General features: G+C 24.7%; 1 protein-coding gene across 1 annotated transcript in view; it reads right to left on the reverse strand.

Annotated features, from left to right (window-relative positions):
• LOC136089417 (uncharacterized) overlaps window positions 1-14,481 on the reverse strand; it is a 103,429-nt gene that overhangs the window by 28,539 nt on the left and 60,409 nt on the right. The window lies entirely within an intron of this gene.

A 14,481-nucleotide genomic window follows, 5' to 3' on the forward strand; every position in this document is an offset into this window, starting at 1 on the left:
CAAGATTATATTGAAAAAAAAAAACGTTTTCTAAATTTACATCAAAATATTTCTAAATTTACAATAAAATATTTCTAAATTTACAAAAAAATGTTTCTAAATTTACATCAAAATTTTTCTAAATTTATATAAAAATATTTTTAAATTTACCTAAAAATATTTTTATATTTACATAAAAATATTTCTAAATTTACAAAAATTTATTAAATAATTTTTTTATTAAAAATTATTATTTAAATTGTATTAATTATAATATATCGTTTAATTTATTGTTGTATTATAATAATACAAAAGCAATTTATGATTATAATTAAAAACGAAAAAAAAATCTTTTAATATGAAACTTTAAGTTTCATGCCTAACGGTAATCATTAGCGATATATATTAGGTCTGTTAAACCAGCTAGTTTCACTTCAAAACAAAGCCCTTAAAATCATTCACTGTCAAAATTTCCTATTTGACAATGTTTGTCTACTGTATAAATTGTCTAAATTTTTTCGGCTTAACGACAATATTACTTATTTAAATTTTTTATTTGTATGGGATTATTTTCATAATAAACTTCCAATTTCCTTCAAGAACTTTTTCCTTCAAATATGAAGCAAACATTCTCACTTCCTAAGATCCTCTTCATGCAACAATATCTTTGTATAACATACTAGGACAATAAATTTTGGCAGCGAATTAATTAAACATCAATGCACCAATGCTTCGAAAAATCTTCCTCATTCTTTTAAAACTGAAAACTCAATTTCTCGATATAATTTTTTCAATAAATTAAAAAAACACATTGGATAGCTACTAGAATACTAACATCGATAAAAGCAATTTATCACTGTTAATAGTCTTATTAAAAATACTCTCTCTTGTATATTTTATTTTACCTTTTTTTTTTTTTTTTTTAAGAATCTTTACATTTATTTACAGCTTTTTTGTTGTCCTTCTACAATGATTGAATGTGTATGTGCGTATGCATGTGTGGGTATATGTATGCTTATGTGTATGCGTATGTGTATATATGTGCGTATATGTGTATGTATGTATGTGTGTTAATATGTATGTATAGGTATGTGGGTGTATGTGTATGTATATGCATGTATGTCATATGCATATGTTTATATGCGTGTGTGTGTGTATATATATATATACACATTATTGCTATTAATACCATTTTTATTGTTATAGTTATTTTTAATGTTTTTATTATTGTTAACATTATGATTTTCAGAGTTTTTATTATTTGTTATTTACATCATTATTATCAGGTGTTTACGCATCATTAGTAGTTATACTATTTGTAAACATCCTTGAATTGTAAAATCGTGTTATTCAGAATATATTGATTGATTGATATATTACAAAAATAAAAATTAAACGTTAAAATTACAATAACAATTACGGTGGCGCGAGTTCTTATGACAACCATAAACGCAAGATAATTAGTTATAACCCTCCTTTCAGTGGAAATGTTGTAACAAAAATAGGGAAATGTTTTTTGAACCTTATTGACCTCGACTTTCCTGTTAACCACAGACTTCGTAAAATATTTAATAGAAATACAATCAAAATAAGTTATTCCTGCATGCCAAACATAAAATCCATGATCAACTCTCACAATCAAAGCATTTTACGTATGGAGGCAAAAACTATTAAAATTAATTGCAACTGCATTGGAAAAACCAAATGTCGAATGAACAACCATTGCCTTTCCAACAACATTGTTTATCAGGCCACCATCTATTCAAACAATACTGAATATAAAGAAAAAGTGTATTTTGGACTAAGCAAAACATCTTTTAAAGTACGGTATGCAAACCACTTAAAACCTTGTAATGCAGTTAGGTAAAAGAATGATACAGAGCTTTCAATAAAAGTATGGAAATTGAAAGAAAGAAACTTGACACGTTTTGTCAAATGGAATACTGTTAAAAAATGCAAACCATATAACCCAACACCAAGAGTTTGTAACCTTTGTTTGAACAAGAAGTTTTAAATTTTGATGTATAAAGGAGAAAACCTATTAAAAACAAGGAGTGAAATAATCTCGAGGTGCAGGCACAAAAATAAGTTCCTTATTTCCCCTTTTGATAACGAAGATTGATCCTGGTTGGTTTACGTCACGTTTACGTCACGATATCCTTTCAATACTTTTAAAATATTGTTTCCATGGAGTCATTAGAACTCACGCCACCGTAGTTCTAATTGTAATTTTAACGTTTAATTTTTAATTTTGTAATATATGGCTAATGATTGCCGTTAAGCATAAAACTTGAAGTTCCATTATAAAAGTTTTTCCTTTTTTGTTTTTAATTATAATTATACAATTATATATATATATATATATATATATATATATAATATATATATATATATATATATATATATATATATATTTATATATATATATATATATATATATATATATATATAAATATAAATATATATATATATATATATATATATATATATATATATATATATGTATATGTATATATAAATATATATATATATATATATATATATATATATATATATATATATAAATATATGTATATATAAATACATATACATATATATAAATATATATATATATATCTATGTATATATATATATATATATATATATATATATAAATATATATATATATATAAATATATATATATATATAAATATATATATATATATATAAAATATATATACACTATATATATATATATATCAATATATATATATATATATATATATATATATATATATGTATATTTATATATATATGTATATATATATATATATATATAATATATATATATATATATATATAACTATATATATATATAAATATATATATATATATATTTATATATATATATATACATATATATATATATATATATATATATATATATATATATATATATATATATATATATATATATATATATAATATATATATACATATATATATATATATATATATTTATATAACTATATATATATATATATATATATATATATATACTTTTATATATATATATATATATATATATATATATGTACATATCTATATATATATATAATATATATATATATATATATATATATATATATATATATATTTATAAGTGTATGTATATATATTTATATATATATATATATATATATATATATATATATATATATATATATATATATATATATATACATATATTAAAATATATATACATATATATATATATATATAATATATATATATATATATATATATATATATATATATATATATATATATATATATATATATATATATATATGTATATATAAATATTTGATTTTTTTTATATATATATATCAGATTTTTTTTTGTTTATAAAAAAGTAATGTATTTTTTATGATAAAACAAAATGGTAATCTTTTTGAAAATGGAATTATTTTATTAACAACATAATTATTTGTTTTGGTTCCGTATGGACCCCAACGTAACAAGTGCAAGTCAATTAGCGACGACATAGTAGGGTTAAAAAGTATAACTAAGTATAAGGTAAATTAAAAATGTTTCTTGAAATAAAAACTAGTAGCGATTTTAAAAATAAAACAATAAAAATAACAAATAAAAGTAAGGCCCAAGTTTTTTGTTACTTTAGATAAATACATGTAGTTGTACAGGAAAACTTGTAGAAGTTTATAAAGGCTTATTATCGAGTACCTTTTTAAATGATAAAATAAAGTCTTTTTCGTTTTTATATATAATCAAAAATGGTTAACAACATACAGTCAGTGATAAACAAATATTTTAGTATAAATTTTGTTTATAAGTTTGATACATGTCGATTTAGTTGTTTATATTAATTATGAGGTGTTTTGTTTATTTTTCAAGGTGGCAGGATTATTTAATACTTTAAGTTCTATTTTTTTGTATAATTTTTTTTAATATAGGTACGGATCCAAGTAGGAAATATAAAACTTTTTGTTATTTTTGGCAATTTAATGTTGTTTGTTGCTGTTGTTATAAATATTAGAGTTATTTTGAAATAAGTTATTTAAAAAAAAAGGTTTTGATTTAGTAAACATTTTGTGCATTTAAGGTTTTTAGTAAGGGTTCAGCATGGGTGATTTTATCTTTATTATAAACTAATCTTGATGTATGTTTTTGAATTATATAAGTATTAATTAATTAGGATTTGTGTGTACTTGCCCAAAAAATACTAGAGTACCTGAAGAGAACTTTTGATGTAAGAAAAATCAAGCGATTTAAGAATATGTTGCGACAACATAGGTTTAATGCGCTATCCAAGTTATATTTTCGTTAATAAGTATCCCAAGTTGTTTCTGTTATTTGAATGTTTAACTTATCTATTTTTAGTGAGGGAAGGATTGTTGGTAAATAATTTTTTTTGTTTTTTGGAATGAAACAATTGTATTTTGTTTTTTCTTTATTTAGTGATAACTTATTTAATTTCAACCAAATATTTGATCTTTTAAGCTCTTTCTTTATTTATTCATGTTGGTCTTTGATTGTCTTCGAGGAATAAAATAAGATTGTGTTATCGGCAAACATAACTACATCAAGTTTTTTTTAGGCTTTTGTAAAGTCGTTAAATAATAGAAGAAGCAAAAGGGGTCCGAGAACAGTGCCTTGGGGAACACTGCTCCAACTCATAGTGGTTTTGAGTGTTTATAATTATTTGAAATAACACATTGCTGCCAGTTTTATAGACAGATTTAAACCAGTCAAGGGTTATGTTTTTTATCCCAGAACATTCCATCTTTTAAACTAAGATGAATTTAAAAATTAAAGCATCAAACGATTTTGACAGGTCTATAAAGATGCGTAGAACAAACTGCTTTTTATCAAAAGAATCACTTATTTTGTTAAGTAGATCTAGGATTGCGTGTTCAGTTGAATTTTGTTTTTGGAAACCAAGTTGCATCTTATTTAGGATTTTATTTTGAGTTAAATATTCATACAATCTGTTATAGATTTTCTCTTTCGAGAAGCTTAGAAAAGGTAGGGAGTAACGAGATAGATCTATAGTTATTTATTAAGTATGATTTGTCTGTTATAAATATTGATACTACTTTAGCTACTTTTAACTAGTCTGGTTCAAATCCTGTTTAAGACTTAAAAATTTCAAATATAGGATTATTTATCGTTGTAAGTACATTTGCCACGACCATACTACAAATATCATCTATACCTGGTGTTTTATTTAAATTTAAGGAATTTAGATCAATATTAAATTCTTTGCATTTCAGTTCTTTGTATTATAGTTTACTCTGGGCATCATTTAGGTATTATTCAAATGAGTTATTAGAAAACTTAGTTTTTTAGGCAAGATTAGAGCAAATGACAAAACATTTGTTGAACTTTTCAGCAACTGTATTTTCGTCACTAAACTCTAAATTGTCTATGGCGATTTGAGCATGTTAACTATTTGATTTAGCTTCTTTGCTCAAACTAATTTCTTTTATAGTGTTCCATGTTTTTTTAATGTCACTAGTTTCATTTTTTTACTCGGTCAAGTAATAATTCTTTTTCGAATTTTTTTTATTTTTCTAAATAGAATTTTGTTTCTAAGTATTTAGATTTTTTTCGTTTCTTCTTTTTAAATACTTAATGTAAAGTTTTTGTTTTGCTTTTAAAGATTTCCATGTACCTCTTGTAATCAATCGGCATTGTCAGTATTTTACTTTTAATTCTTGTTATATAATTGGTTAGCGATTATTTAGACTATTTTTATAACTTCAATATTAGCAGAGTTGGTATGCATGGTTGCATTCTTGGTAAATCTTGTCTTTGTTGTCGTTGTTTGACTAGGATAATAAACAGATTCTTCTTGGTTTTATAATTGATATGATATTGGGCTAAATAAATGCATAAAACCAACATTTGTGAGTGACACTGCATCAGCATTAGCATAAAATGTTCCATCAGCTTTAAGAAGTCTTGCTTCGAACAAGAGAAAAACTTCAGATGGAAGTGTGAACAAATATTGTTGCTCAAAGTTGGTTCTTATTTCTCCAGGACTATTTAGATTTGTACGAGGCGCTGGCTCATACTCATGGAATTTAAATCTTTCAATGGCTTGATCCACAGTTCTGTAAATTTTAATACTTTAGAAGTTGCCGATTTATTTTTTTATATGCAATATAAAAAAAAAAATTTTAATTGACAATTTTAAAAAACTAATAGTTAATAAAATCGAAGACCTCGTCCTTTTTTAATTAAATCTTCTATTCTTATAGCATTTTCATTTGATACTTTTTTTACTGGTTTTATTAATTTTATCGATCTTATTGCAGACCCCATAATTATTTTATTTATATTTGTTGTTACCTCATCTCCATAATTTATAAGACCTTTCATTAGATCTTTAGATCTATTATTTATCAAATTTGAAACTATTTCTTCAATTTTTTTATCAGGAATATTGGTTGTGAAACTACTTTTGAAGATGCTTTATCAAGTACTAGTTTCCTTTTTCAACTACAGTATTTCTAGCAGATTCTATGGCTAATTTTAAAAGTTCTTCTCCTGCTAATTTAGCAGAAGTTATTGCAGTTTTACTTAAACTGCTAGCAATTAGCTGATTCAACATTGCTAATGATATTCTTGTTAATTTTGACGCTTTTGCTAATTTAATTTAATTTGTCATACTGTCGAATATACCACTTCCTCTTATAACACGTTTCCTTACATATCTCATATTATTAACATTTAGTATTTTTTTATGTGCTATGTATTGAGATATAATTATAAATTATTTTGTATCGCTTTACACTGTTCATTTTTTATAACACCTTGACGTAATAAATCATCACAAATTGCAGCAGCTTCATTTCTTGCTCCAGTGTTACCTGCTTTTGATGCAGCTATACGTAATTCAAACATTTCAATTAGTGCATTAGGATTGCTAATTATGGTTGATAATCCTGTTTCTTTTGATTCACGCTTGATGACTTTGGTTTGTATGGTTATGAATCATAAGGGAATGCATCCGTTTGTAATAACATATTTTCATAATCTTTAAACCCATTTTATGTATATATTTCTTTATTAAGAATAAACTTTGTTATCAACTCCCAAAGACCAGGAGTATCATAATATGTTTTACTAGCAATAGTTATATCATCATCATTAATAACTATTGATTTTTTTCCAATCTATAACTTGTCATCATTAGAATATATTCCAATTGTACTATCTGTACACTTTTTACTATTAATATACATTCTTAGATAATCTGTTGCAAATTTTACTAGAATCAAGTCCTTAGTTTCTTCATATGAAGGAGTTAGTTCTTTATATGCATGATCAGCCATTATATCAAGATAAGCGTTTGAAAGAGTGAGTGAAAAATAATTACCTTGATTATGCAATTTAGGTATGTTTTTTTTATTCCATCTTCACTATCAATTAATGGCTTGAACAATTTTGTCAGGTCTAACTATAAAATAGTTTACCCATCTTTACATATAAGTTGTTCTGCTGTATTCTTTTTTTACTATCTAAGAATTTTTTAACAACTTAATTTCTTTTTTCAGGATCTTCAATTTTTAAAAAATGACATTTTGCTTTTTTTGTAAAAAAGATAAAAAAACACAACGTAAATTGTTATAATGTGTTTTATGCTTTATGTTTTTATTTTGATAAATTGTTTTGTGTTTTTACGTTTACATTTTTACTAAATCTACTTTGGAGTATTTTAATTGCCTCATCTCTTCCTTGTTTAATTAATGATTTATTAGTTTGTTCATCAATTTCAATATCAGTTTTTGTTCTAATTTGTTAAAGCATAACTTTAAATTTTTTAAGTTCACTAAGTATTAATTTAAATTAATTTTCATTTATATTTTCATCTACTAAAGCATTAGAAATATAATCACTTATTGTATTCAGTTTTGAATCAGCAAGTACTTTAATCTTTTAATACTTTTCTGCTTTTAAATTTAATTTTTTAATAACTTGTCCACCTATTACTGATAAAACGCCTGCTTCCAATGCAGCACCCTCACATGCAATAACTACTGGTGCTGCAATTATTTTTGTTAAATAACAAGTTCCAATAGTTGCAAGTATCATAGTGCTTGCTAGTAATGCATTATCAGTTGCTGAATTTATTTTTACAGCTCAATCATACTTTTTACTTAACATAATTCTCTTTTTTGTCTCACGCTCTATTTCTTTTTGAATCTCATTAATTTTATTTAGACAATATGTATGTCCATTAATCACCTGATTTTCAACAGGCGCATTGGGAAGAATTGGGTATAATTTTTATTCCATTTTGTAGAAAAGGAAAAAATAAAATAATTTTAAATAACTATTACAATAAGTTTACAAAACCTGAACTATCTCCTTTTTTAATTAATACATCTGAATCAGAACTATTAACAAAATTTACTACAATATCATCAACAGCCTCTGATGTTTCAGAATTTGGTAAACTTAACGTTTTTAATTTAAGTTCTTGTTTTAGTGAAACTAGCGCAACACCTTCATTAATTGTTACACCAAACTTTAAAAGAATATTTTAATGTGATGGATATTTTATTGTAATGTCATGTTGTGCAAATATCTCATATTTATTCCCATTTATTAATAATGAAAGGTGTTCTAAATATTTGAGTGGATTAAAAAGCACTTGAGGAATCTCAACTCTTTTATATTTGTTTATAAATTTATGTATTGGTGGATTATTTCTTGTCATTTTATATATGTAAAAAAAGATTTATAAAAAACCATACTTAAAAATGGAATATTAGCAAATGGTGAATATGGTTCCAATAATAAATGTACTTATGTAGTGGAAACAGATATACTGTTGATGTATATCTGTTTCCACTACATAAGTACAATTCATCACCTACAGAACCTCCTTTACTCCATGGTCTTAAATATAAACAAGATGATGCAGCTGTCATTTTAACTTCTTGTCCATTTTTTTAAGTACACAACACCCCTTTCAACAATTTTATCAACCATAGCTGATCCAGCTGCTGAACCTTCTCCTGATAATAGTCCTGTTGCAAGTGCTGGAGCAACGCTTGATAACAAAAATTTTTCAGCTGTACCAAGTAAAGGATAAAGTGCACCAATAAATCCTTCCTCTATTTGAGAAGTGTGAACTAATTGTGTTTTAGTTAAACTAATTATTACACCCGTACCTTTTTCATATACTCTTTTAACTTTATTCAAGTGTGTATTTGTTTCAGCGAATACATGTTCACCATTAAGATCTGAATGTGAATTTAATACTAGGTCCATAACCATCTTCATTTGCTTTTTTAAGTTTTTCTAATTGCCCCTGCAAAACATTTGTTTTAATATTAGTATATTTACTCATTTTGTATAATAAAATTTTTTTTTCTCTTATATGAAATCTAATAGACAGTTTTTTTACAGTAAATTCAAAAGATTTCCATTTTGATGAAGCAATTTAGTATTCATTTTTGAAATTGTTTTTAGTGTTATTGGTAAATAAATTCAGTTTAACGGCACTTGGATAATTTTAATTCCAGAACCTACACTTGGGAAAAATGAATTTACTATGTTTTGTGTTCCTCCATTTACATATGGTGATCCTACAATACCATTTGTTACTCGTATACTTTTAACTCTCAATATGTTTACAATATTAGCTGATTGATAGGAACCTGATGAATATGTTTGACTATTAAAAGCTAAAACAGTTCTGATTGAGTTTGGAGTTGTAAAACTAATTTTAAAACCAGATGCAATACTTAAAACTAATTTTAATGTACTATTATTTACTTCAATTAAAATATTTGCAGCTCCTGCGATATTACTACCGTTTTGAGACGTAGCAAATTGAAAATACCCTTTTATATCAGTAGTCTCATAACATCTTTCTGGAATGTTTAGGTCATACCAAGTTGCTCCATTATCTGTGCTATATCTAAAGTTGTTGTTTGAAGAATCAATATTAGGAAAACTTTGATATGTGTCTAATCTAACTAGAGCCATTTCATATTCTATATCTTTACTAAGTTCAATAATAGGAGCATAGTTTTTATGTTATTGCTATTTCCACTTATTACTATACAAAGCATTTTTGTTTTTTTCATATACAAGATAATATTTCAAAGTTCACAAGTTATTATTATTTTAGATTCTAAACTTCCTTTAGAAGATAGATCTATTATAACAAATCCATGAGGTTCTGACCAAGCTTTCTTACAAAAATTTTTAAACTCATCTTTTGACATTTCACTTGAAACATGATCATAATAAATGTGATTTAAGTTCTTTGAATCTTGCGGAAATAAACATATATAATTTGCATTTTCTCTAATAGTTTTCCTTGATAACAATAATTTTGTGCACGATAGAAACAATCTACATTAATATGCCTTCCTGTTATATAATATTTTTCACACTTATTTTGATTTGTTAATTGTAAATCATCAAATAACATCAAATTATTTTTCTTAATATCAAGATTTTCAAGATCTGGTACATCTTCTGCTGTTTCAAAAAACTTGCACTCCATATCTGTTTTCTCATTTAAATTTTTTGAAATATCTTCAATTATATGCTTGGGTTAGCTTTCAATTTTTCTATTTTATCTTGTAACTTAAATAGTTTAAGAATAACTTCTTTTGGTAATTTTTTTTTAAGAGATCGTTTTAATGTTTTGAATTCTGGTTGAAAAGTCGATTTTCTAAAAACTTGTAAATTTTTATAATCTAACCAACCAGGTCTTAAGAGTAAATTTAGTAATAAAGTAGTTTCCCCGCAACCCAACTTTTCATCAATAATTCCTCTTATACTTTTAAGTAATAGTTTATTATTATTACAATTACTTTTATTTACATTCCATGATAAATCCATAATATCCATTTTATGTGTTTAAGAGTTTCATTTTTCTTTATATATATATATATATATATATATATATATATATATATATATATATATATATATATATATATATATATATATATATATATATATATATATATATATATATATATATATATATATATATATATATATACAATTACACTTAACCCTCAAAGCGTCGTAAGTAAAAACAATAAAAATATGCTACGTGGAACTTGTGCTATTTGTGAAACAACAAAAACTAAACTTGTTGCTGCAAAAACAGGAGGTGATTTAGTAAGTTCAATTAAATCAGCAACAAATAAAATAAAACTTCCATTGTCAAAGTTCCCAGGTGAAATGCATTTACTTGATATGAACTTTACAGATCCTGATACTAACTTAGATGAAAGATTAACTCTACTGACGTATATATAGAATGGAGTAAACCTGTAGATAGAGTTGATAATGCATCTTACCATCATGGTTTTGTGTATAAAGATTTTCAAGAAACTGCAAGAAAAAATCAAGTTGATAAAATTATGCTCGAAGAAATGGATTCTATAAAAAACCCAACAATACGTGAAGGAACTAAACGAGGTATTATAAAATCAATTATATCAACTAAAACAAAGTTTGGGTTGGGTGTACAAATAAACTGCCAACGATCAGTGAAAAGACAAGGATAAAGAATTAAAATGGACTGACAAACTTGCAAACAAAATTTATTGTTCAGTTGTAAATCATTTCAGAAAAAGAAAAGTTATCGTAAATGGAATCGATGAAATATGGGCTGCTGATTTAGTTGACATGCAATTATTGTCCAAATTCAATGACGTTATAAAATACTTATTAATTGTGATAGATGTTTCTTCAAAGTACGGATGGATTGTTTCATTGAAGAGTAAAACTGGAGTTGATGTTGCTTATGCTTTTAATAAAGTATTTAAAGAAAGAAGGTGTCAAAAAATGTGGGTGGAAAAAGGATTAGAATTTTATAATAAGCCTGTTAAAGAGCTGGGTGTTGAGTTTTATTAAACTGTATATGAAGAAAAAAGTTGTGTAGCTGAACGTTGGAACAGAACAATGAAAGAGAAAATATTTAGGTTCTTTTCAGCTAATTCTACTAGGAAATATGTTGACGTTTTAAATGAAATGGAAAATAAATATAACAACACAAGACATTCATCAATTAAAATAACATTAGTTGAAGCTAGCAATAAAAAAGAATAAAAATATTGTTTGGTTAAATCTTTATGGAAATGCACGATCAGAACCCGTAAAACCAAATTTTTCATTTGGTGATAGAGTTACGATAACTAAAAAGAAGGTAACGTTTGAAAAAGGATGCACACCGAGATGGACTGAGGAAGTTTTTACTGTGTAAAGATTCAGTTCACTGATCCGCCGACGTATAAAGTAACTGACGATAATGGTGAATAATAGTTAAATTAATAGCATGTCATGCTGGTTGAAGAAATCCAATATTATTCATGTTGAAAAATAGTTTAGATGTATCACTTTCAAGCTCACATGTTTTTTTGATAATGGTTGAAATAATATCATATCTTCTAATACACAAACCTTTTTTTAGCATATCATGCGCTTGTCACACTTTTTTGAGCTAAGTCCGTCATTTTATACAACTAATCCACAAAACGTACATTAAAAAACCATTTAAACATAACAAAAATAATTACTAATAAAAAAAATATATTAAGCTAAAATCACACAATTGTTATAAAATGTTCCTTAATTTTCTACAACAACATTAACTATTTAAGAAAAGTTTTAACAAAATTTAAATGATTAAAATCTTAAACCGTTGTCACAGGAAGTTTTGCTGCACAAAACTTTTGCCGCCGTGGCAATATTTCTTAAGTAAAACATAACTTACTAGGAAAAATTGCCACTGGCTGCAAATTTTACTATTAAAATTAGTTTAGCGGTTTTTCCATAACTTGCTTTAAATGCAAAGTTACCTGTAATATTTCGACGGGTGGTGATTATGGCGCTTAAGAGGTGAAAGCTGAAAATTTACTTAATTTTCTTAATGGATTTACCTAACGTTTTCAAATTAAAAAAGGACTTTTACAAAAATTAAATTCAAAATTGACAAAGAAACCAACGATAGTTCATCTTGATAAAACTAGCTTTTTACATCATTTAACATTATAAAGGAATTGTAATTATTGTATAAAAATAATCTATATTCTCCGTAACCAGTGTTATAAACAAAGAAAATTAATTCATAGTTTTCCTTTTAATAATTAACTTATGGTAATGTAAATAACAAAAAAGAAAATAATTTTAAGTCTTCTATTTAATACCACGAGATGATAGTTAAGAACATATTTTAAAAATACAGAAAACTCTTTAATTTTCTTCTAAAAATGTTAAAACAGCATGCATATTTTGCAATTACACTCTTGCAGTCATTAGTTTTTTTTATATTAAACACAATAGAAATTGAGCATTTGCTGCAATCAACAATTAGATCATAAGTGCAAGGCATCAAGCAAGTACAATGTAGTTGAATATTTATATATTTTTTAATTTTCAAAACATTCCAGCAAGTACATTTACACATTATTAGAATCTAAAGATTCTGTGTAATGTTGAGTTTCAAAAGATCTTATGTCTTTTGAAACTCAACCTAAAACCTTTAAAATCAAGCAGTGAGTAGGTATTCCGTCCCCTTACATGCCCAAATAGATACATAGGTACACCTTTTAATGTGGTAAAATAGTTTTTTATACTAATTTATCACTTTTTAAAAGAGCAATTGACATGTTTTGTTTATCTTTAATTTTCAGGTTAAGGCTGGGGACGGCTTAAGCATTTCTTAAGTCAATTTAGACACCACTGGTTACTATTTGGTATAAAACTATCTTTTTTTAATTTTATAATAGACTTAATCAATTTAGTAAAGATAGAAATATTTGAGAGAACAAAAGTTTGCTAGGGTGTTTTAAACTTAATCTAAAACGCAATATCAGAATTCAAGGTAGACCTCTAACATTCGGAAATGATCTGAAATAGTTAATTTGAAAAAAATTAAAATATTTATTATAAAGATATTACTCATGTTATAAAAAAGCACTGCATTATGAAAAAAAAATGTGTTTTAATGTCGTATAGTTGGTGGATTGGCACCCCTCTAGATCCCTCAATGTGCAATTTATCATAAAAATTAACAAAAAACAATATGAATTTATAACGCATTTTTACATAAATAATTTAATACAAAGTTATATTTATTTAAATAAAAATTGACAAAGTTATTACAATTTATGTGTAAAAAATTTTTTGAACACAGTTTTATCAAGAAAATCATATTCAAAAACTTGCCTCTAAAAGCGTCATAACTTTTTATAAAGTTGTTAGAGTTTCATAATTTTTCACCATTAAAATACTGTAAAAGGGTTTTCTAATGATATAACATTTTCTATTGATATAATGTTTTAGTATTTAATTAATTTTAAAATATCAGTCCTAAAAATTTTAAATTCTAAAATTTTAAAAGATTTAAAATCCAAGTTATACTTGTTTTGAAGGAGAAAAAAGAACCATACCATTTTCATTAAAAATCAGATACTTATTAAATTTCTCGATAAAAAATAAAGAAATAAAAAAAT

The sequence above is a fragment of the Hydra vulgaris genome, chromosome 13, assembly GCF_038396675.1.
Source record: "Hydra vulgaris chromosome 13, alternate assembly HydraT2T_AEP".
NCBI lineage: Eukaryota > Metazoa > Cnidaria > Hydrozoa > Anthoathecata > Hydridae > Hydra > Hydra vulgaris.